Genomic DNA, 26597 nt, shown 5'->3' on the forward strand with positions numbered 1-26597 from the left:
CCCATGTACTTGCTGTTGTCCTCCTTCCAGATGGTGGACGTCATGGGTTTGGAAGGTGCTGTCTAATGAGCCTTGGTGAATTTCTGACACTCCAGGGAAAACAGCCCCAGTCTATTTAGCCTCTCCCTGTAGCCAAACTTCCAACTCTGACGACATCCTTGTAAATCTTTTCTGAACCCTTTCAACTTTCATGACATTCTTCCTATAGGAGGGAGACAAGAATTGCGCGCAATATTCCAAAATTGGCCTAACCAAAGTCCAGGTTATTCCATCACACTCCTGACTTGTACCTTATAGATTGTGCACAGACTTTGAGAATCGGGATGTTAGCTACTTGCTGCAGGATTCCTAGCTTTTGACCTACTCTTGTAGCCACTGTATCTTGTCCACTTCAATAAAATTTTTGTGTCACGTGAAATAGTTTGTTTTCTTGTTCCTTTTTAATCTAAAAATTGTAATGATGAAAGTCCAATTGTGAAGGTGAAGAAATGCAACCTGACCTGCCATATCTTAGTTTATTTTTCTTTCAATTATTAGTGGTTAAATCGGAATTTCATTTTTTTTCAGCATTTTCACAAGAGAATGCTTTTATGGTTCAATCATTTAAGGCCTTTAAGTATTTCATTAGTTTGTAATGGGATGTGTTTTTGGTGTTTTAATTAACAGTTGTGATGAAGGTTTGAAGTTTTTTTGGAGAGGGCAAAACTTTTATTTTTATCTGTCTTATACTATATATCTAAGTTTTGATTTAGGTTTCTTAATCATGGCAAAAGTAGAGTCTTGTGCCATATCAACAGCAAACAGTGAGGACAGTTTTTTTCAGAGAAATAATCAGTGATTTTGAATAGATTTGGATTCAAATACCTTAAATGTGTAAAGGTGTGAGTTTTTTTTTACAGCCATGAAACCTTGGCTGTACATTATTGTTGGGAAGAGGAAAACTGCTGAATGCAAGGTTGTTTTGGCAATTTGATGTCTGAAAAAGTCTGGAAAATCTAGGGACAACAATTTAACATTTCTAAGGAGTGTACCTCCAAGATGTATGCTAATTTATGCGTCAATTTTTTTTAACAATATTGAGCTATAAAATTTGTATTCGGTGCCTGTGCTTTTTATATAAAAACATTTTACATAATCTTTGGAGGTAGTGAGATCACGAATATTTCAGCACAATTGTTTTTAAAAATAATAGCATTGTAATAGCTCTAGCAGTGTTTTATAGAATATAGACATCAGCCTTAGCTCAACAGTAGAACAGTGTTAAGTTAAATCTTCAGTCACGAAGTTATTGCTTTAAGCTACATGCTCAGAGTTTTTATTTCAAACTTTGGGACTGCTCGTGACGGGACACTGTTAGCAGGCCCTTTGTGCAATTTTATTCATTTTGCTAGCCTGAACCTTTGCTCAATTATTGGCTTTTTGACAGCTTCTGACTGTATCTTTTCCAGGCCCATTTGTTTTTAAAAATTTGTTCACAGGATTGGACTGGCATTGGCTGTTCCAATTACATGCCTGATATGTATCTTGTAGATGATGGGCAGTCTTTGGGGAGTTAGGAGCTGGACTTGTAGCCTTTGAACTGCTTTTGTAGCCAGGAATTTAAAAGAAACTGGTGTTGAGGTGGTGAGGTTGGCTTAGGTTCTGACCTGGTTGGGAATGAGGGTGTGATCTGGTTGGGTCTGCTGGCAATCGGTCAGGGTGAAAGGTTGCAGAATGGTTCAGCGGTCAAGATGGTCAAGCTGATGAATATGCTGGGAGTGGGGGGCAGTGGGAGTATGGTCAGTGTAGGAAATAAAGGTTTGGCACTCACTTGTGGGGGTGGTGCTAGAATTGTAAACCAATTTTTAATCCCAGTAACTGAGGTAAGTGAGTTCGAAGTCTCAGCTGAAGACATTTTTTGGAGAGTTCCCTTTGGAGGTGTCGACATCAGGGGCACTTATTTAGAAGTAAGTCAGTCATGATCTGTGAGCAGTCCCACAGTGCACCTTTCAGAGTATATTAGTGCTCCATCCATCTTCCCATCAGGGCCAGTGTTATCATGTAGAGAATCTTGTTTGTCCATTGAAAAGCAAGATTATTGCCTTCATTCAGATCACCGATAGGTATGAGACGCAGTAATGCAAAAGAGTCTGCGCACTCAACAAATGGCTGTGTTCAGAAACAAAGGACACTGATATTGGATACTATGTTGATGTTCTTAAGTCAGAGCTACATACTGTACTGTTTCTGGGTTAATTTGTGATGAGTGACAGACAATTGACTATAAAATGTTGGCAATTCATTCTGAAGATCCTTTAACAAATAGGAAAAATGAATCATTCACATTTATGTTGATGTGTTGTTCAGTTTGTGTGTGAATGTTTGAGATTGTTAATGTTGAATTGTGATAAAGCTTAACAATATATCAGAGGTGATTTGCTTTGTACACTTGAATTGCTTAGAGAGAACATATTGAAGTTTATAATAGCAAAGTGGGGCCACAAAATGGATTAAGAGATGCACGCTCGTCTGAAGCCAACTACTTTGCACAGCAACCAAGTGTCTCAGTTACTTATGATATTGTCAAATAGTGTTAAGTTAAATCCTGTGGGTCATCCCACAAATTAGTGAGGAGGATCTTCTGGGTAGCTGGTGAGGCCCCTGTTGTAACCTGATTCTGTCTAGAAATGCGTCCTGTTGAATGAAAAAGGCATTGTAAAATGTTGGGAGCTAGTTCTGGGAAAACTCAGTTGTCTTTTTCTGCTTGGCATGCTATGTTTGGACAAGTGTCATGCAGTCCACTATGTTGTCAGTACAATCAGCCATCTTCTGTGTTTTTGTGCTGCAGTGCAAAATCCTGGAACATCCCTATAGACTTTCTGACTGCAGCCAGGGAAACAGGAAAGTGAATGGGCAGCGCTGGATTTGTCAGGGTCATCATGGCCTCCACAGCCATACTCAGTGTTCTACAGACTAAAGGAAAATGTCAGCTTGTCTGGGCTTTTGCATTGTGGTGTGGTTGAACTCTGCTCAAGTTAATTCGTGTGGTCACATGACAAGCTAGTACAAGGTTTGGGTCATCCAGGGTTATCAGTCCAGAATGTCGGCTTCTTGTGGATAACCTTGATTGGATTTCCTATTCTGTTGGTGGGAATTTGTGCTTACAAAATCCTGTATGCGTTAATGTATATTAAATAAATAACCTGTTACTAATTTGTCATAATATTTTGATCACTTTGTGATTTGTGAGACATATATTTAAAAAATACTATCCGTGCCAGTTTTGTTCCTGCTTTAAATTTAAAACTGACTTGTGTCGTCTGTTAAGCTATGGATCTGATTTTTTTTCTAGTACGATTATTCAATCACTGTGACTAAATTTCTTAGTGGATGCTGCCAATAAGCAAAATAGTGTAGAAATCAAGTAATATTTCTAAATTCACTTCACAGCCCCATTTCTTAATTTCTCTTATGGAGCTTCATAATGCACTAACGTTATTCAAAAGCATAGGTTCTAATCTGGAGGGGAAATGCATTTTAGTTTTTCAGTTCTGTGACGATCTGACTGTTTTATAGGTCAGAAAGTCAGTTTGAATGTGGTGTTCAAAGCAGTGTTTACAAGTTGTGACTTGCGTAAATAACCAGCAAGCCACTCAGAGAATATTACTGAGGTGCTTGGTTAGTTGAATTTTACAAGCACCAGAAAAGAGAGAAAAGGAGCCATAAGCAGGTTATTGTGTAGGGAAGAGGCTCAAAAACAGCAGAGATGCTGTCAGTAGCAGTCACGGAGGTGTCAAGGCTGGGGAGAGGTGCTTAAACGTTAGTGGGAAGAAGCCTCTGTACACGCAAGATTGTGAAGAACCCTTCGAGGTTTTGATGGCAAGTTTTGAAGACATGGTTAAGCAGTCTATGAGCTGAGTTAACAGTTTGGTTTCAGGGTTTATACAGTAACTGAAGAAAATGGTATCCAGTGAATGTAGCAATTTGTTAAATGGAAACCAATTATAGCCCTGTCAGCTGATCAGAAAGCTTTAATATAGAGATAGGAAAGACTCTTCACTGACGTTTGAGTGTTGGGAAGGGTATTGTTGGGATAAAAAAGGATTTTTTTTCTGATCTTTGTAACAAGATTGGCAAATAGTTCACATCGGATGTAATATTGTTTGTGTTTTTCTCTTGTAATTTGCAAGTGCATTTGCATCCACTTAGATACATGGTCAGGGCCTGACCTCCACATTTGACAAAAGGTAAAATAAAACTTGGAGCAATCAAGTTTTGGATTGAACTTTTCCAGTATTACAATCAGTTGGAATCATTAACCTTTCAAGAGCAGTTCCAAAGCTTGTATATATCTGCATAGCTGAATTTTGCAGATTTAGGCAGTGGTCTGGGAAGGTCAGTGAATGAAACCTGTGATCTGCTGCTTGGAACGGCAGCTTATTGAACCATTTGAGGAGATGCCAAGTTAAACCCGTATCTCAACCCCCCCACCCCAAAACATGCAACGCTGACGAGGGCTAAGGTAGCATCTTCAGCTGAAGGTTGGAGTCACAATGCAGATTGATGCAATTATTTACCAGAAAGTAAAATGCTTTGTTTTTCTGGTTTGTGAAGAAAACGTAGTTGTATTGGTGGCCTTGTACTGAACAATTCTCTCTTGCTGGATGTTTCAAAGGAGTGAATAGCCTGAAGCAGTGAAAGTGTAAAATGTATGGAGAAAAGAGTACTCCAACACTGCCAATTGTATCTAACGTGTTGAGTTTCTTTTTTTATGTGTGGATTGGTGAAGAATACTAAACAAGTCTGAAACAGTGTGAATGCAAACTAAAACTGCTGCGATTTAAGAAGTTTCCAAGATTGCTGACAGCACTAGTTAGTAGATGTCAGTGAGCAACAAGAATCATTGCTTACACTAATTTTATTGACTATTATTTACACACTTACTCGTAACTTGGAGTAACAACTTCAGATGCAGACAATCTCTGGATGCTCTCAACAAACAAATCAGATTACCAGCTGGAAATTCAGAGCATTCATTTATAGATTAAGTAACATGTGGAGTCACAGGGATGTACAGCACGGAAGCGGACCTTTCAGTCCAACTAATTCATGCTGACCAGACATCCTAAATTAACGTAGTCCCATTTGCCAGCATTTGGCCAATATCCCTCTTAACCCTTCCTATTCATGTACCCATCCAGCTACCTTATAAATGTTGTAATTGTCCCAGCTTCCACCACTACCTCTGGCAGCTCACTCCATACACACACCATCCTCTGTGTGAAACAGTTGTTCATTAGGCCCTTTTTAAATCTTTTCCCTCACCTTAAACCCATGTCCTCTGGTTTTGGACTCCCCTACTCTGGGGGTGGTGGTGGTGGTGGGGTGGGGGGGGAAGGTGGTGGTGGAATTCCTTGACTCTTCACCCTATCCATGCCCTCAGTCTCCGCTGCTGCAGGGAAAATTGCCCCAGCCTATTTAGTCTCTCCTGATAGCTCCAACCCTGGCAACATCCTTGGAAACCTTTTCTGAATCCTTTCAAGTATCGCAATATCTTTCCTATAGCAGGCTGACCAAAATTATATGCAGTATTCCAAATGTGCTCTCACTGTACATCTGCAACATGACCTCCCAACTCCCATACTCAATGCATTGGCCAATAAAAGCAAGTATACCAAAACCACCTTCACTACCCTGTTTACCTGTGACTTCACTTTCAAGGAACTATGAACCTATATCCCAAGGATTCCTTGTTTTGTTTTTATTTAAAGTCAAATAGTGCATTTGTTGGACGTTGAATTAAAAAGCTGAAGATGCCGAAACCATCTGTTGTTAGAGAAATAGTATTAACATTTCAATTCAGTCATTGTTCACAAACAATTCTCTGCACACACAGAACTAACTGATCTCCATAATGTTTGTCATGCTGCATCACTTTGGCCTTTTTTTGGAAAGGCACCGAGGCACATTGGTATAGGGATGGATTTGATACCATCTGAACTGGAAGTGAGTCAGGAAAGTGAGGGATTAGAAATATGCAGGCATGGCTCATTAAGCTAACTTGATCTGAAAATGCATGGGCACAGTTCATACTCATTTTTCTATTTCTCCTCGAGTAGGGCGAGTTATCTCTATATTAATATTCCTATACTAGTGATTTTTAGTGATTCTTTGTGTGTCTTCAACCAGTTATGTAGAGCGAAAGAATAATGTGATATTTTAAAGCAAAAATCATTTATAATTAGAGTAGGTTAAGATTTCAAATCAACGACCACTAGTGTTTACACCTAGTTAACTTAAAGTCTAAGGGTCAAGAGCTCCATTTCAGCCTTGATCTCACTTGGCAATGAGTTTCTGTTTGGGAAAGGTATTGTTTATCAGTGGTGTCTTGTTAATTATTTGATTTGAGCTTTTGCAATAGCATTTTCTGAAGTTTGTAACCTAAGAATTAATCATTTGGGTTCTGTGTTGAAACATGTCAACTTGCTGGTCTCAATTGTAAGTTATTTTAATTTGCCCAAATAAACTTCAGTTTTAATCATGTTGGGGTGTTGAATTCAATAAAATGGTCTCTGTAAGTTTGTTTTGCTATAATTTATCAGGACTAGAAAAACTTTCCTCTTCAGAGATTTCTCCTCAGAGTACTCCATGTCTAGCTCCAAATGTTTTGATGTAGAAGATGCCTATGCTGCAGACATGTTCAGGTTTGGCATCAGAGCTGCTATATAATTATCGTGCAACACTTAAGCCTTAAGGACTTTAATCTTGTCTCATCAGGGCTCTTGAATAATGTGAAGATTTCTACACTGCATTGCTCGAGGTTTTAGGCCTTTACAGAATCATGGATTTGAACTAGGTACTGCAAGCGTGATGGAATTAATCTTGGGTTTGAAGGGGAAGGTGGAGTCTGCTGCTGCAAATTGTCTGTTGTCCATGAAGCCTGTTGAATATATGAATCTGTAAACATCTTTATTTGGCAAATTGCCAAAGTTCACATATGAAGAAAGCCAGAGTGTAGAACAGATCTCTTCAGACCTGTTGCACTAAATGTCAGCATGAGTCACTACCTTAAACAGAAGGGAGAGCAAAAGAAAATTGAGTCAAGCAGGAAATGACAAAACTTGTAATTGTCTTATAAACCTTGTTTACTTTGAGTCCGCAAATTTCTCCTTGTGGCGAACACTGATATCAAACTTAAAGTAAGGGAAGATGTTGACACACCAGAATGTGAAATCTGAACATTTTTGAAGCTTTATTCATGTAACAGCTGTATCCTGGTGTACGGTTTCTTTTAATTAAATGTTCAGAACTTGAAACACGGTCTGCCAGCAGATTCCAGGATTATTAGTCACTTAAGGAGTTTTCTGTTCTGGAAGTTACAGATGCGATTTCATAAGCTCCAGAAGTTCTTTGGTTTCTCATGCTGTTAATTCACTTTTCATCTGTTTCATGTTTTGGAATGCATTGTTACCACTAAGATTTGTTCTAATCTCTCACCATTCCTACTGGGATTCAGTTTCAAGTTATTTCACCACACTGAGCTTATACATGGTATGTGGTGTTACTCCTGACCCAATTATATTGTCCTCGAGAAGGTAGTGGTCAGCCGTCTGCTGAACCGCTGCAGGCCGTCTTATGATATGCCTAATTGGAAATGCTGCCCTTTTAAGATAGCAGTCTAGAACCACCTGTGAGGGTGTGAACATTATCAGTGAAGTGTTTCTATTCACATTGACCATTTGTCTACCTGGTATGTAATTCATAGTTTCAAATGAATCAATACAATATAATTTGGTGGAGGTACACCCACAAAGCTGTTGGGAAAGAAGGTCCATGAAGGAATGGTGATATGTTTCAGGATGGTGAATGGTTAGGAAGGGAAATTGCGGGGGATGGTGCTCTGAGCGTTCTGGTGGAGGGAGTAGATGTTTGTGGATGTGGTGCCAATCAATTGGGTTGCTTTGTCCTGGATGGTATCAAACTTTCTGAATGAAGACACTCCTGACTTATACTTTGTAGATGATGGGCAGGCTTTTGGGAGTTAGGTGGTAAGTTAGTGCAGGATTCTCAGCCTCTAACCTGTTGTTGTAGCCACTGCATTTACATGACGAGTCCAGTTTAGTTTCTAGTCAATAGTAACCCCAGGATGATGATGATAGGAGATTTGGTGAATGGTAATGCTCTTGAATGTTAAAGGGCTACAAGACCATTATATTTATTCTTCTTGGCTTTCAATCCTGTTGGTTTTCCTGCTGTTGTGTGTCCAACACACCTTCCTTTATAACTTGTCCTCTTAATAGTCATAAGTAATATGAAATATGTCTGTAAAACCCTTAAGAGAGCTGAATGCCTTCATTTTCTAAGATCTTTAATTTGGCATCTAGGTGTGAATGACCTGAAATAAACTTTGGATACAGTTTCCATTGTGTGGAAACACTTTAACTCCCAGAGCAATAATAAACTCCAGTTGCTTGTTGAAATCAAGTACAGGAGATTGATTGTCCTTGGGTACTCACTGTGTCGATTGTTTTTTTTTCGGTGTGACTGATCATGTCATAGTTCTCTGGCTGCAACTATGTCCTTGTAGATTTTGGCTTTTCACCCCTTTTTGACTGTAGTCCCTTGACATATTGTGTAGCATCTCAAATCCAATTGGATCTCACGACCATGTCAATCTCACCTGGCTCCGCAAGATCATCTACATCTTGCTCTCTAGGTGCATACAGCCGTGGGTGTGATAACTAGCTTGCCCATGCAGAGAAAGCAAGCTATTCTCACAGATGCAAGAGACGAGTGGTTTTGAGAAGTTATGTTGACAGTGTCTGGTGGTGAGCCACAGCAACGTGTCCTGACGTGTGTGTGTGCGTATCCCTGTTCAATAAAAGCTCTATGTATTTTTAAAAGCTCATTATGAATTCTAGGCAATGGTGACTTTGGTCAGAGTTCATCTTGCTGTCTGCTGCCCACTGAAGAAGGGTTACACCCGAAACAATGACTTCTCCACCCTTGATGCTGCCTGGGCTTGCTGTATTTTTCCAGCCTCCTGCCTGTCTGCTTTGGATTTCAGCATCTGCAATTTTTTTTTTTGTCTCTCTCCGTCCATGTTCCTACCACCCAATATTGAGATTTGCTTGCTGGTTCACACCACTGTCTGACTGACATTGCTTGTGTTTCTGAGAATAAAATGTAAAAACTATCCTGCAGATTTCATCCTTGCTTCTGGCTTTTCCTCATTTCCAAGCTGCCCATTTCTTTTCCACTCAATGTTCTGTTCAGGCCTCCATTGTATGTTTGATTTCTTTTAATCAAGATTATCCTTGCTCATTTCTGAAGTATCACATGCACAAAACTGAACTTGCCCAAGACTTTTCTGTCCATAAAACATCCTCTAAATCCCTCTCTTCAACTCTCTTTTCAGTCATTGGTATTTTGTGGCAATGACATTTTTGTGGTTTTGTTACAAGACCAATTATCCTTGATGAGTGAATTAAAACTCACTATGATAACTATGAATCCTAATTTCAATGAAATGGGAAATAAAAAGCCGGTCTGGATAGTGGTGAGTGGTGAAACAACTGGATTGTTGTAATTCGTCTGGTTCATTAACTTTCTTTAGGGAAGGAAACATACCATCCTTACCCTGTTTGTCCTCTTGAAACTTGCTCCACAGTGATATGGATGATTTTTTTAACTGCCCTTTGAAATGCCTAGCGGATCACTATGTTGTTTTTAATAAAACAGTTCGCCATCATGTTCTTTGTTGTTTTACTGCACAATTTGTTCCGTGAATATTGGCAGATTGTTTAGTCATGAAGGGTATCTCTGAACTCAGCTATATTCCTGAAGGAGGGTTCTACCCAAAACATTGGCTTCTCCACCTCCTGATGTTGCCTAGCTTGCTATGTTCTTCCAAGCTCCAGTTTGTCTACTTTGGGTTCCAGCATCTGCAGGTTTCTTATCTCCTCAGGTATATTCCAGTTAATAGTTTAACTTTTATCATTTAATACTGAATTTTTGTTGTCTTTTTCTACCTATTGGGAAAGCAGTTCTGAGAGCCCTCCTGGTGTGGTTCATCCTTATTAACAGTGATTGTCTGTGGCAAGCCCCTTTCTAGAGATCAAGTTTGATATTTAAGCTGACACTTCAGTTTTAGGACTGAGCTGCTTTACCAAATGGTGATGGATTCTCCCATTCAGCAAGGATACGACTGCTTCAGATGGGATGCTAAATTGAATCTTAATTTGCAGATCTGCTTGCAATTGTTGCTAGATGGATGGTGGACGGTTCATCAGTTTGTCCTGAAAATGTCTGATATTGTCATACTCGATTGGTTGATAAAGTTTATGATTGACTTTTCTCCATCTGGATCTGTCCAATATTGTTTTATCTCTTGAAGTTGGATACAATTTGTAGGCTCTGAGATTAGTTTTCAGAAGGTGTGTGTCTGATTGTTTGGGATGTTCTTTGGAGTGGGTTTCTGTGAACACCTGGCTTAAGAATACTCCCTTTTGGTGTGTGGGAATCATCTGTGTGAATTAAGTGGCTGACCCAGCAAAGTTGAGCTTCAATCACTTTCTTGATATGAACTATATAAGAACTTGTAAGAATTTTGGCATTATGATTTTGCCCTCCTAGATATTAGTCTTGCATAATGAAGGTGACACATATGGGTAGCTTTGTGATGCTGTTAGATTGTCCATATCTCAAAATGAGTATTTTACTTCCAGTTCTGCGAATTAGAAGGAATTTTGTCATTTTAAGATTCAATGAAAAATATTCAGAAACTTTCAGCTTGATCCCAAGCTCTTTGCATGTTAGATTCATTTAAATTTAGAGAGAGCCAAAGTAAATAGTATTATCTCTGGCTAATTCAACACCATGGCTTATTGGTGGAAAAGTTCATGTTCACCCATTAGTTTCTTATCCTACCTTTTAACTAGTTGTATGAATGAAGTATTGGTTTTCCTGTGGAGTTAGATTTGTTTTCTGAACCTCAATGTTGGTCTCTACAGATTTTATGTTATTTAATTTCAAGAAAAGCTGGTCAACAGGTATTGTGATGTTTGTCATGTAGGAAGAAATCCCATGTTGGAGCACAATTTAACCTCAAGATCATAGCAGAGACTGGCAATCACAATGTGGGAAAATTAAGTTTTTCTGACAGTACTCTGTGTACAGTGCATCAAATGGTACTCATTGACAGTAGAGGCCTGGGATGCTTGATGTCTATGGAAATCAGTACTTTTATACCGATTTTCACAATGTATCCTAATATGGAAAAATGTTTAGTTGTGTAGTGCTGAACTTCAGTTGAGCTAGTGTTACTACTGAAAGAATACATTTTTGTTTTAGATTTTTTTTTAGATTACTTAGTGTGGAAACAGGCCCTTCGGCCCAACAAGTCCACACCGCCCCGCCGAAGCGTAACCCACCCATACCCCTACATCTACATCTACCCCTTACCTAATACTACGGGCAATTTAGCATGGCCAATTCACCTGACCTGCACATCTTTGGACTGTGGGAGGAAACCAGAGCACCCGGAGGAAACCCACACAGACACGGGGAGAACGTGCAAACTCCACACAGTCAGTCGCCTGAGGCGGGAATTGAACCCAGGTCTCCGGCGCTGTGAGGCAGCAGTGCTAACCACTGTGCCACCGTGCCGCCCATGTAGGATTATACGAACTTTTATTACTGGCTGCTTGAGCTGACCCAGTTTATATTAAAAAAAAATCTATTTATACATTCTTCAGCTAAATGAGAGGGCTCATATTTTAGCTTGAGGCCTTTGGCAGCTATACTTAATACCCAGCTGCTTGTAAATATAAGGTAAGGGGAATTATCTTGTTCAAGTCTAAGATTTGCTTTCCCAAAATGCAGCACCTCACATTTATATAAATTAAACTCCATCTGCCAATTCTCAGCCCATCTGATCAAGATCCTGTTGTAATCTGAGGTAACCTTTGCTGTCCACTACACCTCCAATTTTGGTGTCATCTGCACACTTACTAAGTGTACCTATTATGCTCCCCTCCAAATTATATACATGACAAAAAGTAGTGGACCCAGCACCGATCCTTGTGGCACTCCACTGGTCACAGGCCTCCAGTCTGAAAAACAGCCCTCCACCACCACCACCCTCTGTCTTCTACCTTTTGAGCCAGTTCTGTATCCAAATGGCTAGTTCTCCCTGTATTCCATGAGATCTAACCCTCGGGTCAGGGAGTCCAGAACTAGAGGGCATAGGTTTAGGGTGGGGGGGAAAGATATAAAAGAAAGCTAAGGGGCAAGGTTTTTCCTGCAGAGGGTAGTACATAAATGAGCTGCTAGAGGCCGACAATTGCAACATTTAAAAGGCATCTGGATGGGTATACGAATAGGAAGGGTTTGGCGGGATATGGGCCAGGTGCTGGCAAGTGGACTAGATTGGGTTGGGATATCTGGTCAGCATGGACGAGCTGGACTGAAGGATCTGTTTCCGTGCTGTACATGTCTATGACTCTTAAGGGTTTCAGACCAGTATAACGTCCAGCAAATAGCTCCTGCACCTTGAATTTAGAGACTTCATGTTTGATGTGTATTTCAGTGTGAAACCAAAGGAAGAACTTTCATGTAAATTCTTTCTTTGTATGTGCTCAGTGTTCCAAAGATCTGCATTGCTAATTATTTACCTTTTTAGCGTTTATTTGCTCTCGTGCAAAATTCCAAATTTGACCACTTCAGGTCTATGAAAATAACGAGGTAAGTAACAAGTTCATCTAGTGCTGGTTGGAGGGCATTCAAAGGAACTTCCTGGTCTTTGAGAAGAGTACTATGGAATCTTACGTGAAAATACAGCACTTCATTACCAACTGTGCAGAAGTTCACTTGCTGTGGTCTTTGAGTTTTGCTTGAATGTACAACCTTCTAACATGTTGGCCAGAATCCACTTATGAACAAGGTGACTGTTGTATACACTGCTAATTTATTGAAAATACAAAGAAAATTTAGGGGACTTCCTTGAATAATGTGTTAACTTTTTTTCAAGATGACGTTTTTTTCTTCCTTTGCTCATTATCTAAAAGAAATAGTTTTATATTAGTTATTAATAATACGCATGTGGTGGGAATTAGTTGTGCTCCTGTAAAATAGACAGAGTCTTGCAGCCTAATAGTATCATAGTGTCTTTACCTCAGGGCCAGAAGGTCTAGGTCAAGTCTGATCTGCCCCAGGGGTGTGGTAAAGAATAGGCAAAAGTGAGGACTGTAGATGCTGGAAACCAGAGAATAGATTAGAGTGATGCTGGAAAAGTACAGCAGGTCTGAAGCAATGGATATTGTTTTTTAAAAAAAATAGGCTGAAACTGGTTGTTGGAATGAGAGCTGCAATTTTGGCAAAGATTGACTTAAATCTTATCTTTCACCATCTAGCTTTTTCAACAGTGTGGAACAAATTGGCTAAACTGTATCTGTATGCACTCAGTGGTGATGATTAGCACAATGTTAAAGAATACAAAAGTTTGACTTGCTTTGGCTTGATAGGATAACCCATTAAGGTCTTTTAAAGAGAGTTGTAATTCCATGTGAGGTCGTCAGACTAAATCATTTTATAAGCGTGATGTATCCTATAGTGAAATATCTATGCTGTTGGGTAATTACATTGAAAAGACACAACTGAAATTTGACATGGAGCAAACGACAATTATTTCTAGAACGTCAGTGGATTTGAAGTTTACTCAGCCAGGTCATTATTTATCTACTAAATAAAATTGGTTGTTTCTCATCAGTGTATTAGACAAGTATTAATTACTTCAGTTCATCAGAATTATTAAGGAAACATGAGTGGTTCTAGTGTTGTACAGGCAATTTACTCACTGTTTGTCAAAGATAGACGATTCTGCTAAAAGATGCATGTGTGTGTTGAGCTGTATTTGAGGTTGCCATTAGAGATTGGTGAGAAATTTGAAATCTGTTTAAACCAGTTGAATGTAGCTGCCTTGATATATTGAAAATCTTCCATCAATATAAATTGTGCAATGTTTTATTAGTATTTTAAAACCTGAGTTCAAACAGCAGTGAAATGGCTGAATATTGAGGTGAGATGAGTGAGTATCCTTGACATCAAGGTTGTATTTAATTGACTGTGGCATCTGAGATGTTAAAGTGTGGGAACTAAATAGCATCAAGAAGCCCGAGCACAACTAGAGTTAATGACTATCGGGGGCAACCTCTCTGGTGGGAGTCAAACCTGACACAAGGAAGGTGGTTGTGGCTATTTGAGGTCTATCATCTCAGTCTAGGAGATCATCTGGGTAATATCCTTGGCCAATCCACTTTTGGATGCTTCATCAATGACCTTCTCTCCATCATTAGGTCAAAAGTGGGATACTTGCCGATGACTGACTGCACAATACTCAGCATAATTTGTGACTCCTCAGACACTGAACCAGTCCACGTTCAAATTGCCATTCTATCAGCATCATTCGTTCAAAATACTGAAGCTTCCTCCCTGACATTGTGGATCTCCCTACACTAAATGGACTGCAGCAGTTCAAGAAAGCAGCTCAAAGGCATCTCCAGGGCAACTAGGGATAGGCGATAAATTCCTGATGAAGGGCTTTTGCTCAAAACATCGATTTTCCTGCTCCTTGGATGCTGCCTGATTCTTGACTCTAATCTCCAGTATCTGCAGTACTCACTTTCGCCAAAGGCAATAAATGTTGGGTCAAGCCAGAGACACTAATATACCATATATTATCATTAAAAACAAAATAAACCTTCAGACACCATCACAATTTATATGATGGTACTTGGAAAATTGAGAAATGTTAAAATAGAAATTAAAATAGTAAGTTTGGTATCCAGGACTTTTAAAGTTTAGTTTTTAAACAGTGTATGTATGGAATAACTTTAAATGAATTATCCTATTTGGAGTGAATTTCCTTGATCATGGTTATAATTGTGCTTGATAATCACAGAACGGTGATGTCAATCTAAAGAATCCAAGTTGTTGTGAAGCCTGATTGATCTGGCTGTGCACTGAGACTAGAAAAGATGCTGGTTTTGATTTGCTGTGATGTTGACATTGTTTTAAGGGAAAGCAAAAAGGTAATGTAGAAGGTGAAAAATAACCTGTTCCAACCCTTGATTGGCCAAAGAACATAGACCCTGACATTTCTGAAGATGCTTCACATTTCTTTGTTCGTGCTCTAATCTAACTGGCTACATAATATTTTCGGCAGAATGCTTCAGAAGCCAACTTATAAATCCACTTTTTGGCTGTTGAAATTCTTGCTTACCCATTTGGAACGGTGAATGTGGGATTGTATGCTAACTGACAAGAAACATTAAGAAACTTTTATAAGTTTCCTTGTGCAGAAAAATGAGAGGATTGGCATTGCTGAATGTAGATATATGACAGGCGGAGATAGAAATGGAGAATAGGGAAGTAATGGAGAAACTATACAATGAGTGTGTCTGTCTTCAAGTCACTTGTGAAAATAGGGAATGGAAATAAATAGTGTTAAGAAAGATGTAATACTTGAAAAGTTAGCTAGATTGAAGGTTGATGCAAACCTGGGTCAGATAGATGTGTACCAGCTGTTTGAAGGTGGTGGCTGTGGTGATAATCAACATATTGGTGGTTATCTTTTCAGTAGTCTGTACACTCTATTGGTCAGCAGGAATCCTTCCAAAGTAGCAAATGTGACCCCATTGTTTCAGAAAGGAAGGAGAGAGAAAATTGAGAATTACAGACCTAGTTTAACATGATTAGCATAGAAAATATTAGATAATGAGACACTTAAAAATAACATGATTTGATCAGAGTCAACAAGAATTATGTTGATAAATGTCAAGGAGTATTTTGAGGATGCTGCTCATAGCATTGATTAACAAGCCAGTGAATTTGCTTTGTTTTAATTTTCTGTAGGTTTTTGCTGAGGTTCCACAAGGAGGGTAGTACATACAATTAAAGTGCATGGGATTGGGGGTTATGTAAGAGTATTGTTTGAGAATTTATTAAATACAGAAAACAGTAGTAGGAGTAAATGGGACATTCTCAGGCTGTTAGTACTGGGTATTTGAAAGATTGATTCTGTAACCACAACTGTGTTCACAAACTTTATAAATGATTTTGTATTTGGAGAGTCATTGTAACATTTCTGAAGGGTTCTCGTGATATAGTGGTAGTGTCTTTACCTCTGGGCCGGAGGTCTGGTTTCAAATCAATCCTGGCATAGAGCTGCTTCTGGAAATGTTTTTTTTAAGAATAGATTGCCTACAGTATGGAAACAGGCCCTTCAGCCCAACAAGACCACACCAACCCTCCAAAGAGTAACCCACTCAGACCCATTTTCCCTCTGACTAATGCACCTAACACTATGGGCAGTTTAGCATGGTCAGTTGATCTGGCCTGCACATGTTTGGACTGTGGGGAAAAAACCCACGCAGACACTGGGAGAATGTGTAAACTCCACACAGACAGTCGTCTGAGGTGGAATTGAACCCAGGTCCCTGGCGCTGTGAAGCAACAGTGCTAACCACTGTGCCACCGTGCCAAGTTCATTAAAACATTTTTGTAACACTTCCATGTTTGCTGATGTCACAAAACTGGGTGGGAATGTAAATTGAGAAGGATATGTAAATAGGCTTCAAAGGTTTTGGACAGGCTCGGTGAATGGACAAGAACATGGCAAGTGGAATATAAAAGTGTGAAGTTATTTACTGTTGTAGAGAAAGGCAGAATATTTTTTAAATGGTGAGAAGTTGGAAGGTATGACTATCTAGAGGAAGCTGGGTATTTTTTGTTCATCAGTCATTAAAAGCTAACAAGGGTGCAGCAAATAATTAAAAGGCAATCGGCATGTTCTGTATCATTGCAAGGAGATTTGAGAATAGGGGTGAAGTTGTCTCGCTACATTTACATGGAGTTGATAAAGTGTAGAGCTGGAAAAAGCACAGTAGGGGAATCAGTTTCAGACCTTTCATCAGATCTAAGGAGGGGGAATGGAGTGGCCTGGGTGGAAAGGTAGGTGGGATGGTGAGAGTGGGTGCAGGTGTTGTCTCGTTTCTCCATCCCTGTATCACGCTCTGAGACACAGTATAGTTTTACCTCCTTCATCTTTATTCCAGGCCCTGGAGGGAGAGAGAATGATGCCCCACGTGCACAGGGACATTAGTTCTCTGTCTTCTCTCGAACAGCAGTTTCTTAATGAATTATATAGTCACTTACAGGGAGGAGCATACAGATAAGGCAACATAATATTGGGTGACTGTTACAATCAGCGGCTGTCAACAGTAAAGATTAAGCCAACTGCTGTTCCACATTGTATGTTCTTAACCTTGTTAACTGGCTTCACAAAATGAATATTTTTCACCTTCTTTACATATTGAATGCTGCTTCTTGTTAAATGGCTTTACATAATGACTGCTTTTCCACTTTGTTAACCCATTACCCTGAATCCAGCATTCCATTGTTAACTGCAAGTTCTTAACTGATCTGAGTAATGCTCAGCTGAACTTCTTGTTTCACAAAACTTAACTCATACCCTATACACTTTCTCATAGGTACTGATAGTGATTGGTCAGTGAGAAGGATGGAGCGGATAAAACATAAAACAGCACAGCACAGCCCTTTGACCCTCGATGTTGTGCCAACCTTCTATCCTACTCTAAGCTTAAACTAAACTACATACCCTTCATTTTTACTATCGTCTATGTGCATATCCAAGAGTCATTTAAATGTCCCTAATGTATTTGACTTGACTACCACCGCTGGCAGTGCATTCCACGCACCCACCACTCTCTGTAAAGAACTGACCTCTGACATCTCCCTGAAACCTTCCTCCAATCACCTTAAAATTTTGCCCCCTTGTGATGCCTATTTCCGTACTGAGAAAAAGTCTCTGACTCTTCACTCTATCTATGCCTGTCATCATGTTGTACACTTCTAACAAGTCACTGCTCAATCTTTTCTCCAATGAGAAAAGTCCTCGCTCCCTCAACCTTTCTTCATAAGACATGCCCTCCAATCTAGACAACATCCTGGTAAAACTCCTCTGCACCCTCTCTAAAGCTTGATTATACTTCCTATAATGAGGCAACCAGAACTGAATGCAGCTTTCCAACCGTGGCCTAACCAGGGCTCTTTTGAGCTGCAGCATAACCTTGCACCTCTTAAACTCAATTCCCCTGCTAATGAAAGCCAACACACCATCTGCCGTCTGAACAACCCTATAGACATGAGTTGCAATTTTTGAGGGATTTGTGGACATGGGCCCCAAGATCCCTCGTTCCTCCATACTACCAAGAATTCTGCCTTTAACCCTGTATTTTGTAATCAAATTCAACCTTCCAAAATGAATTGCTTCACGGTTTTCTGGGTTGAACTCTATCTGCCACTTAACAGCCCAGTTCTGCATCCTGTCAATGTCCCATTACAACCTACAACAGCTCTCCACACTATCCACCACTCCACTAACCTTTGTATCATCGGCAAACTTACTAACCCACCCTTCACATTCCTCATCCAGATTATTTATCAAAATCACCAAGAGCAGAGGTCCCAGAACAGGTCCCCTGTGGAGCACCACTGGCTACCGAGCTCCAGGCTGAATGCTTTCCATCTATTACCATCCTCTGTCTTCAATGGGCTCGACAATTCTGTATCCAGACAGCCAAATTTCCCAATCCTCCTCACTTTGTAAATGAGTCTACCATGGGATCCTTATCAAAGGCCTTGCTAAGATCCATGTGCACCCTGGCCACTGCTCTACCTTCATCACTGTGTTTTGTCACATTCTCAAAGAATGCCTTATGAGGCATGACCTGGTTTTCACAAAGCCATGCTGACTACCTCTAATCAAACTATGCTTTTCCAAATAATTATAAATTCTGTCTCTCAGAATCCCGTCCAAAACTTTTCCCACCACACATGTAAAGATTGACTGATCTGTAATTCCCAGGATTATCCCTATTCCCTTTCTTGAAAAAGGGAATAACATATGCCATCCTCCAATCATCTGGCACTACTCCAGTGGACAGTGAGGACGTAAAGATCATCACCAAAGGCGCAGCAATCTCTTCCCTCACTTCCTGTAGTAGCCTTGGGTCTATCCCATCTGGCCCGAGGACTTATTTAACCTTGGGTTTTTGAAAGTTTCCAGCACATACTTGTCCTCAACATCAACCTGTTCGAGCATATCCGCCTGTTTCATGCTGTCCTCAGAAATATCAATGTCCATCTCAGCAGTGAATACTGAAGCAAAGTACAGTATACATTAAGGGCCTCTCCTACATCCTCCGACTGCAGGCACAAGTTGTCTCCATTATCCCTAATTGGCCGTACCCTCACTCTGGCCATCCTCTTGTTCCTCACAAAAGTGTAGAATGCCTTAGGGTTTTCCTTAACCCTACCCACTCAGGCTTTTTCATTTCCCTTCTAGCTCTTTATGTCCATTTTTCAGTTCCTTCCTGGCTACCTTGTAACCCTCTAGACCCCTGTCTGATCCTTTTCTCCTCAAACTTAAGTAAGCTTCCTTCTTCCTCTTGACTAGGCGTTCCACCTCCCTTGTCACCTAAGGTTCCTTCACCCAGCCATCCCTTCTTTGCCTCAGTGTTGGATAGGTTTGTCCCCACTATCAGTAAGTCCTCCCCAAATAACCTCCACATTTCTGTTGTGCATTTTCCTGAGAACATCTGTTCCCAATTTAGGCATTTCAGTTCCTGCCTCATAGCATTGTAATTCCCCTTCCCCCAATTAAATACTTTATCATACTGTCTGCATCAATCCCCCTCTGGATATAGTAAAAGTCAGGGAATTGCGATCACTATCACTGAAATACTGTCCCCATTGAGAGATCTAACACCTGGCCTGGTTCGTTGCCAAGCACCAAATCCAATATGGCCTCCCCTCTAGTTGGTGTATCTACATACTGGACATATCTGATTAAAAACTACTGCATCCACATAGGTGGGAAGGAAGATGGAGAGGAAGGGTCAAGGCAGGGCAGAGTGGGAGGTCTGGACCTTGGATGAGTTGGTGGGTGGGGAGGTTTGTAAGCTGGTCAATTCTATGTTAAGGTCGTATGGTTGTCAGCTCCTATCACAAAGCTGGGCTGTGCCTCCTCGTTTGCGTGTGGCCTTGTTTTGACAGTGGAAGAGGCTCAGGCTGGACATGTTGGGGGAGTGGGAGGGGAAGTTCAAATGGCTGGCAACCAGAAAGAGGACTTGGTTGGAGTGTACAGACCATCGGTGTTACCTGAACAGTACCCCGAGTTTGCGCTCGGTCTCTCCGGTGTAGAGAAGACCACAACAGGAGCAACGGATGCAATAAATCAGGTTAGAGGAAATGCAGGCTGTGGAATGATTCTTTGGGGCTTTGAATGGAGCCATGGTGAGACTGCACCTGGATGGTTTTAGTCTCCTTATCTGAGTTAGCATGTACGTGTCATAGAGGGAGGGCAACATAATGTCAGAGACTAATCCCTGCATTAGCTATGTTGAATGAAGAAGAGGGATAGACGGGATTGATTCTGTGTTTTTTTTGGGTTTTGAGGAATGAGTTACAGATTACAATTTGCAAAAAATGTTTCCAGGATGTAACAGAATGGATATGGTTAGGATGTTTACTTTGACTGGTGGGTATTGAGCCAGAGGAACAAGTCTCAGAAAAGGGAGTAGGCCATTTAAGACTGAGATGTAGGATTCTGCCACAGAGTGTATTGAATCTTTAGAATTCTGCACCCCAGAAGGCTGTGGAGAGTCATTTTGCAGGTTCAACATGGAAGAAAATTTCTGGAGACTGATGATACCAAGGGGTGCAGGAATAATGAAGGTCTGGATTGTAGATGATCACATGTGATATAGAATGATGGCTCAATGGGCTGAATGGCCTACATCTATGCCTGCCTATAATTAACTAAATGTTTATGAAAATATATATGATTGGCTGTGGTTTGATCCTACATAGAGTGGCATTCATGATTTGTAATATGTATGCTATCGTTGGGACAGACTCTGCCTTTCCTGAAATCAAAATATTGCAGCTGAACCCTGACTAGCCTTCTCCCAGCACACACAAATGGCAGAGGATTATAAATGTCATCGGTGTCTTTGTTGAATGTTTATTTTGTTTCTTTTCTCCTCCTCCCCCACCTCCAACCTCACACCCAACACATGACTTAGAGAATTCTTGTTTTACAGGGGCACCAAGTTGAGTGCATCAGAATATTTTGCAATTGTGGTTTCTTTCAGTTAAATTCATTGCTGGTCATGAAAATTGCTTAGTAATTTCACAACCTGAAATGTGATCTTTCTCTTGTAGTAAATATAGAACCATTACATCATCAGCCTGCTATGCACTTTATTTTAAACCGTTTCCTGTTAACTGTTAATTTAGCAGTTCTTCCACGAATGTATCCACAGTTTAAATTGTTCTCCAGTTTGTCATGAAGTGCGTCACAGAACAAAATTGTCTTCCGTTCATTTGATTCACCTCTTCACTGAAGACTTCATGTTGTAAGTTCAGAGTTTGTCATGTGGCAGTTGGTGTGATGTTTGTTTTCTTTAAATGTCTTGGTTGTTGAATCTTCAGAGTTGTAAAATAGGTCATAAAATTAGTCTCTACTATAGATCCAATATCGCCTTTATACTGAAATGGGTAAAACATCAGTGCTTAGATAGAAAACTTTCTTTACTGTGTTGCTTTGCTTTAAACATAAGTTGAGTATATTTGAGAAACTGTACCACTCTCTGCTGTGGAATTGATACCATTTACATTGACACAGTCTGGACTTGCATAGTTGAATTTGCTTTAAAAATAAGGCTTGGTGACATGGGAATTCAAAAAGGAACTCCTGAACTATGTCAGTCTTTGCTACACTTCCGTACTCTGTTGCCATCAGTGTTGAAGGTGTTTTCAGAAACTACATTGTCAGATTAGCTGCTAGTATATTGGTACTAGTGGAGAAGTTACAGCTTCTGATGTGTGATCCCTGTACAGCTGAGGACAAAGTCACTGCAACACACTTGCTTAATTCTGTTTGTAAGAGATCCAAATGTCAGGAGCTCAAGATATATCTCAAAGCAACATACAAGCAACTAAATTGAAGCCGTCGGAATTTGTGCAGCACTTTCGATTTGTCGGGAAAAAGGAATCCTGTATTTTGAGAACAGAATAACTACTGCTGGAGAATAAGTGCGGGAATGCCCAATAAGTCACCTGGACCTGATGTAATGCATCCTAGAATATTGAAAGAAGTAGCTACAGAGATAATGGATACAAAAATCCTTATATTCCAGAGGATTGGAAAATTACCAATGTAAAATCCTCTCTTTTTTTTAAAAAGGAAAGGAGAGAGAAAAACAGCTATTAGCCAGTTAGATGCGTTTAAGATCATGAGAGGCATGGATAGAATGAATACGCTCACTGTTTTTTTTCCCCCAGGGTTGGGGAATCGAGAACTATAGGGCATCAGTTTAAGTTGGAGGAGAATGAATAAATGGAAATCTGAAAGGCAATTTTTTTTTACACTGTGGTATGCATATGGAATGATCAACCAGCAGGAGTGGCAGAGGCGGGTGCATTAACAACATTTAAAGGGCGTTTGGACGAATACATAGATAGGAAAGGTTTAGAAGGATATGGGGTTAGCGTTGATAGACATTTTGGGCCAAAGGTCCTGTCTCCATGCTGTAGGACACTATGACTCCTAAATGTTAGGGAGGCCTTGCTGAAACTATACAAGTTACTTATCAGGTCACAATTGCAATACTGTGAACAGTTTTGGGTCTCTTATCCAAGGAAAAATATATTTACCTTTTTGAAGTCAATCAGGCAAGATTTATGGAGAGGGTGTCTTATAAGGAAAAGGTAAATAAGTTGGGCCTGTACTCAGTGGAGTTTAAAGAAAAGACAGCTGATCTTATTGAAACAAACAGGATTCTTAGCAGACTTGACAAGGTAGACAGAGGTTGTCTCCCCTTGTGGGAGAGTCTATGATCAGATAGTCTAATCTCAGAATAAGGGATCATAAGTTTAAGTTGGAAGTGAGATTTTTTTTCTGAGAGCTGTTAATCTACTGGATTCTTTACTGCAGCAGGCTGAAGAAGCTCGGTCACTAAGTATATTCAACACTGAGGTACAGATTTGAAATCCGTAAAGGAATAAGGGTTATGGGGAAAAGGCCCAGGAAAATGCCATTGAAGATCATTAAAACAACCATGACCTCATTGTATGGTGTCACAGATTTGATAAGCTGAATGGGCTACTTCTGCTTTTACATCTTAGATTGTTAAAAGCGAAGGATGTCAAAGGGTGAGTAGAGGATGGCAGTATGGTTTTGAAGAAGAGGATCAGCGTAATCATGTTGAATAGTGGGCCAAATGGCTAGCTCTTATAATTTGTAATTTTTTTTGGAGTAAGAATATGTATAAGCAGGCAGGGAAAGAGTTAAGTTGTGAAACAAGAGGTTCAGCTAAGCATGACTCAGATCAGATAAGAACTTGTAGTTAACAATGGGGTGCTAGAGGCAAGGGTAATGGGTTAACAAGGTGGAAAAGCATTCATTATGTAGAGCCATTTGACAATATTGGAAGCATTCACTATGCAACGTCAGCTAACAAGGGGAAAAGTATCCATTGTATGAATCCAGTTAACAAGGTTAAGAACCTGCATTGTGTAACAGTAAAGGGCTTGGTCTCTGCTGTTTGTACTTGTGCATTGTAATGGTCACCCAATTAATATGTATGTTGCCTTATCTGGATGCTCCTCCCTGTAAAATGACTATATAGTTCATTGAGAAACTGTTCTTCCAGAGAAGATCGAGGACTCGTGTCACTGTGCATGTGGGCAATTGTTCTCTCGCCCTCCACGGCCTGAAATAAAGATGAAGGAGTAAAACTATACTGTGTCTCTGAGCATTTTGCTTCGACTGAGAGGGGGAACCAGGATGAAAGGAGACTATCCTATCAAATCTCCTCTTGGCCAGCTCCTTCTATTTTGTATCTTTCTGGAGAAAACCTATCAAATCTTATCTCTATCTTCTCTAAGGGGGAAACAATCTCAGCTTCTGCAATCTACCCACAAAACTGTAGATCTTTATCTTTGGAAACATAACTGTGAATTTTTTTCTGTTCTTTCGAAGCCTTCACATCTTCCTAAAGTGCGGTGCCCTAGAATTGAACAAAAAATAGTCTTGTTAAAAACTTAACTCATAGCTTATAGAAGGGCTTCTGATGGATTCCTTGCCTTTCCATTTCAGCCTTTATTTATAAAACATAGGAACATCCCTAGATGTTTTGTTTAACTACTGTGCCAATCTGTGCTGTCTTTTTCCACACTTTACAAATATCCCCAGATTTTTTTTCTTCTTGTAGCCTATATTTTTTTATTCACCCTCTAATTTCTACTGGAGCAAAATTACATCAGTCACTTTGACCTACTTGTCTAGAGTTGATTATTCCAGCGCTGTCCTGGCTTCCCACTTCCTTGTTAGATAAATGTCAACTTGTCGAAAACTCTGTTGCCTGTCTCTTGTTACAAATGTCATTTACCCTTTGCTTGTTCATCTTCCTTGGCCTCTGTCTCACAATGCCTCAATTTAAAGATGCCCTAATGCTCATCTCAATTCCCCTTCCATTGCCTTACCTGTATGGATAAAGAGCAAAGAACTTGCTTAAATTAGGTAAAACTATAATTGGAATTATAAACAACTGCAATAGTGAAATATATGCATCCTCGTTTCAGTAAGACAGGAGTGTAACAACTGACACTTAGACAATGCGGTTAATATACAAGAATTTAACAGCAATATCTATTTTTTAAAAAAACTTGAAAGACATTTTTGATACTATATGGTAATGGGGAAAATCGTACAAGGTAACCGAAACCTTGGTTTAAAAACTTGTTACTTTGGAGCATCTTGAGATAGAAGAGCCAGGTGTTCATAGGGAAATTTTTAGCTAATGTTTTGGAGAATTGCAGCTGAACTGATTGAAATTGGCATTGTGCAAGAGACCAAACCCAAGATGGTGACTGAGTAGAATTCCTGAACTGGAGCTCATTCTGCTCCATCCGTTTCTTTTCTTTTATTCTGTCTTTTTGTATTTTTTTTCCTTTCCCTTTTACCTGCTATCCTTGGGCAGCATTGGTGATGTCTGGGGTGAAATCCAGCACAGGCTCAAGCTCTGGGCCCCAAGGTGAAACCCAGCACAGTTTGGGTTAGAAGGACTGTTATTCTGAGCTCTTATTTCTCTATCTTTAAATTTTTTTTCTGGGCTTTTAATTTTCCTCCAGAATTTGTATTGAACAATCTGTACCTAAGGTAGGGCCATAAATGGTGTCTTGTAAATTTTTAACTGTACTCATGTGAGCACGTGACAAGAAAACCAATTCATTAAGATCAGAATTCGAGAAAGTTGCATTAATTTGCTTGACTGTTTCAGAAATCACCCAAGATTAATGCCCTTTGGCATTGTTCTGGAGTTGACTTTTCCCAGGAAGTTTCAATTTCATTGTGTTCATGAATTCAGTTGAGATTTTATGACAAATGGACAGCTTCATGGCCATATTTTATTTATAGTTTTTTTTGTTTGCAACTGAAGCAAGTTCTTAATCTGTTATCGCTCCTTGTATTCCATTTGATGAGTACTTTGCCCAGAGGCAGCTCTTTGACTGTGCTGATGCTTTTTTTTGTCAGTGGTGGTTTGTCATTGGCTTCTACTGTCAGGGGCAGAGCCAGGAGACAGATGCCAAGTCTACCTTAGCTTGAATAGAAGTTAAATCTATGCAGTTGGGAATGTTAGGAACTGTAGACTAGCTGTCTGGCTAACTGTACCAGTGTGATTTCCTGTTCTCTGGAGTATTAGTCCACGCCTCTAATGTTCTAGATCAGTTACATGATCCTGATGTCACCATTCCCCATACTGAACAACGTTTGCAGGAAATGTTAAACCAACATTATGTTAATGAACTACCCACCAGAAAGAGCAGGCTATTTTCATCTAAATTACAAAAGCTATGAATACTGGAGCTGCTTTAAAACTCAAAAAGCAAAACTCAGCCCTCTTTTTAAAAGAGCTTTGAGGTATGGAATTATACTTCTGATCTCATACCTGGAATGTATCAATGGCTTATAGAGTTCAGACTTGTAGTATCTTGAACTACAGTGTTAGACTTAATATTTTAACCATGTGTTGAATTCATCAAGTGCAGTCCTGTTCATAGACATGCAAATCTGTCTCACGCAAATGAATTGACGCAATTCTGCAGAAGTGTGGTTATGCAGAATCATTTCAACCAATGTAGAATCATAGAGTCCCAACAGACCATTCAACACATTGCGTCCACACCGACTACTGTTAGTGATTCTGCAAGGTAGGATTATGTGTTTGGAGAGGCAAGGTATGCTTGGGGGTAGTCAGCATGGTTTTGCAAGGGAAATCGTGTCTCGCAAACTTGATTGTGTTTTTTTGAGGAAGTAACCAAGAAGATTGAGGAAAAGCAGTATACGTTGTTTATTTGGGGTTTAGTAAAACCTTTGACAATGTTCCGCATGGTAGACTAATTAATAAACTTACATCATTTGATTCAGGGTGAGTGTGCCAATTGGATAATGGCAGGAACAGGACATGGTG

The 26597-nt window shown here is 39.9% G+C and overlaps 1 protein-coding gene across 8 annotated transcripts in view; it reads left to right on the plus strand.

Annotated features, from left to right (window-relative positions):
- Positions 1-26597, plus strand: part of LOC140476613 (protein numb homolog) — a 194970-nt gene that overhangs the window by 14101 nt on the left and 154272 nt on the right. Inside the window, exon 1 of one of the 8 annotated variants that reach the window (XM_072569477.1) lies at positions 21382-21479. The exons of the other annotated variants lie outside the window; for them this stretch is intronic. The gene's annotated coding sequence lies outside the window, so the exon portion shown is untranslated. Of the gene's footprint in view, positions 1-21381; positions 21480-26597 lie in introns of those variants that run through there. 8 annotated transcript variants of the gene reach the window in all.

This window comes from Chiloscyllium punctatum, chromosome 4 (assembly GCF_047496795.1).
Source record: "Chiloscyllium punctatum isolate Juve2018m chromosome 4, sChiPun1.3, whole genome shotgun sequence".
Taxonomy (NCBI): domain Eukaryota; kingdom Metazoa; phylum Chordata; class Chondrichthyes; order Orectolobiformes; family Hemiscylliidae; genus Chiloscyllium; species Chiloscyllium punctatum.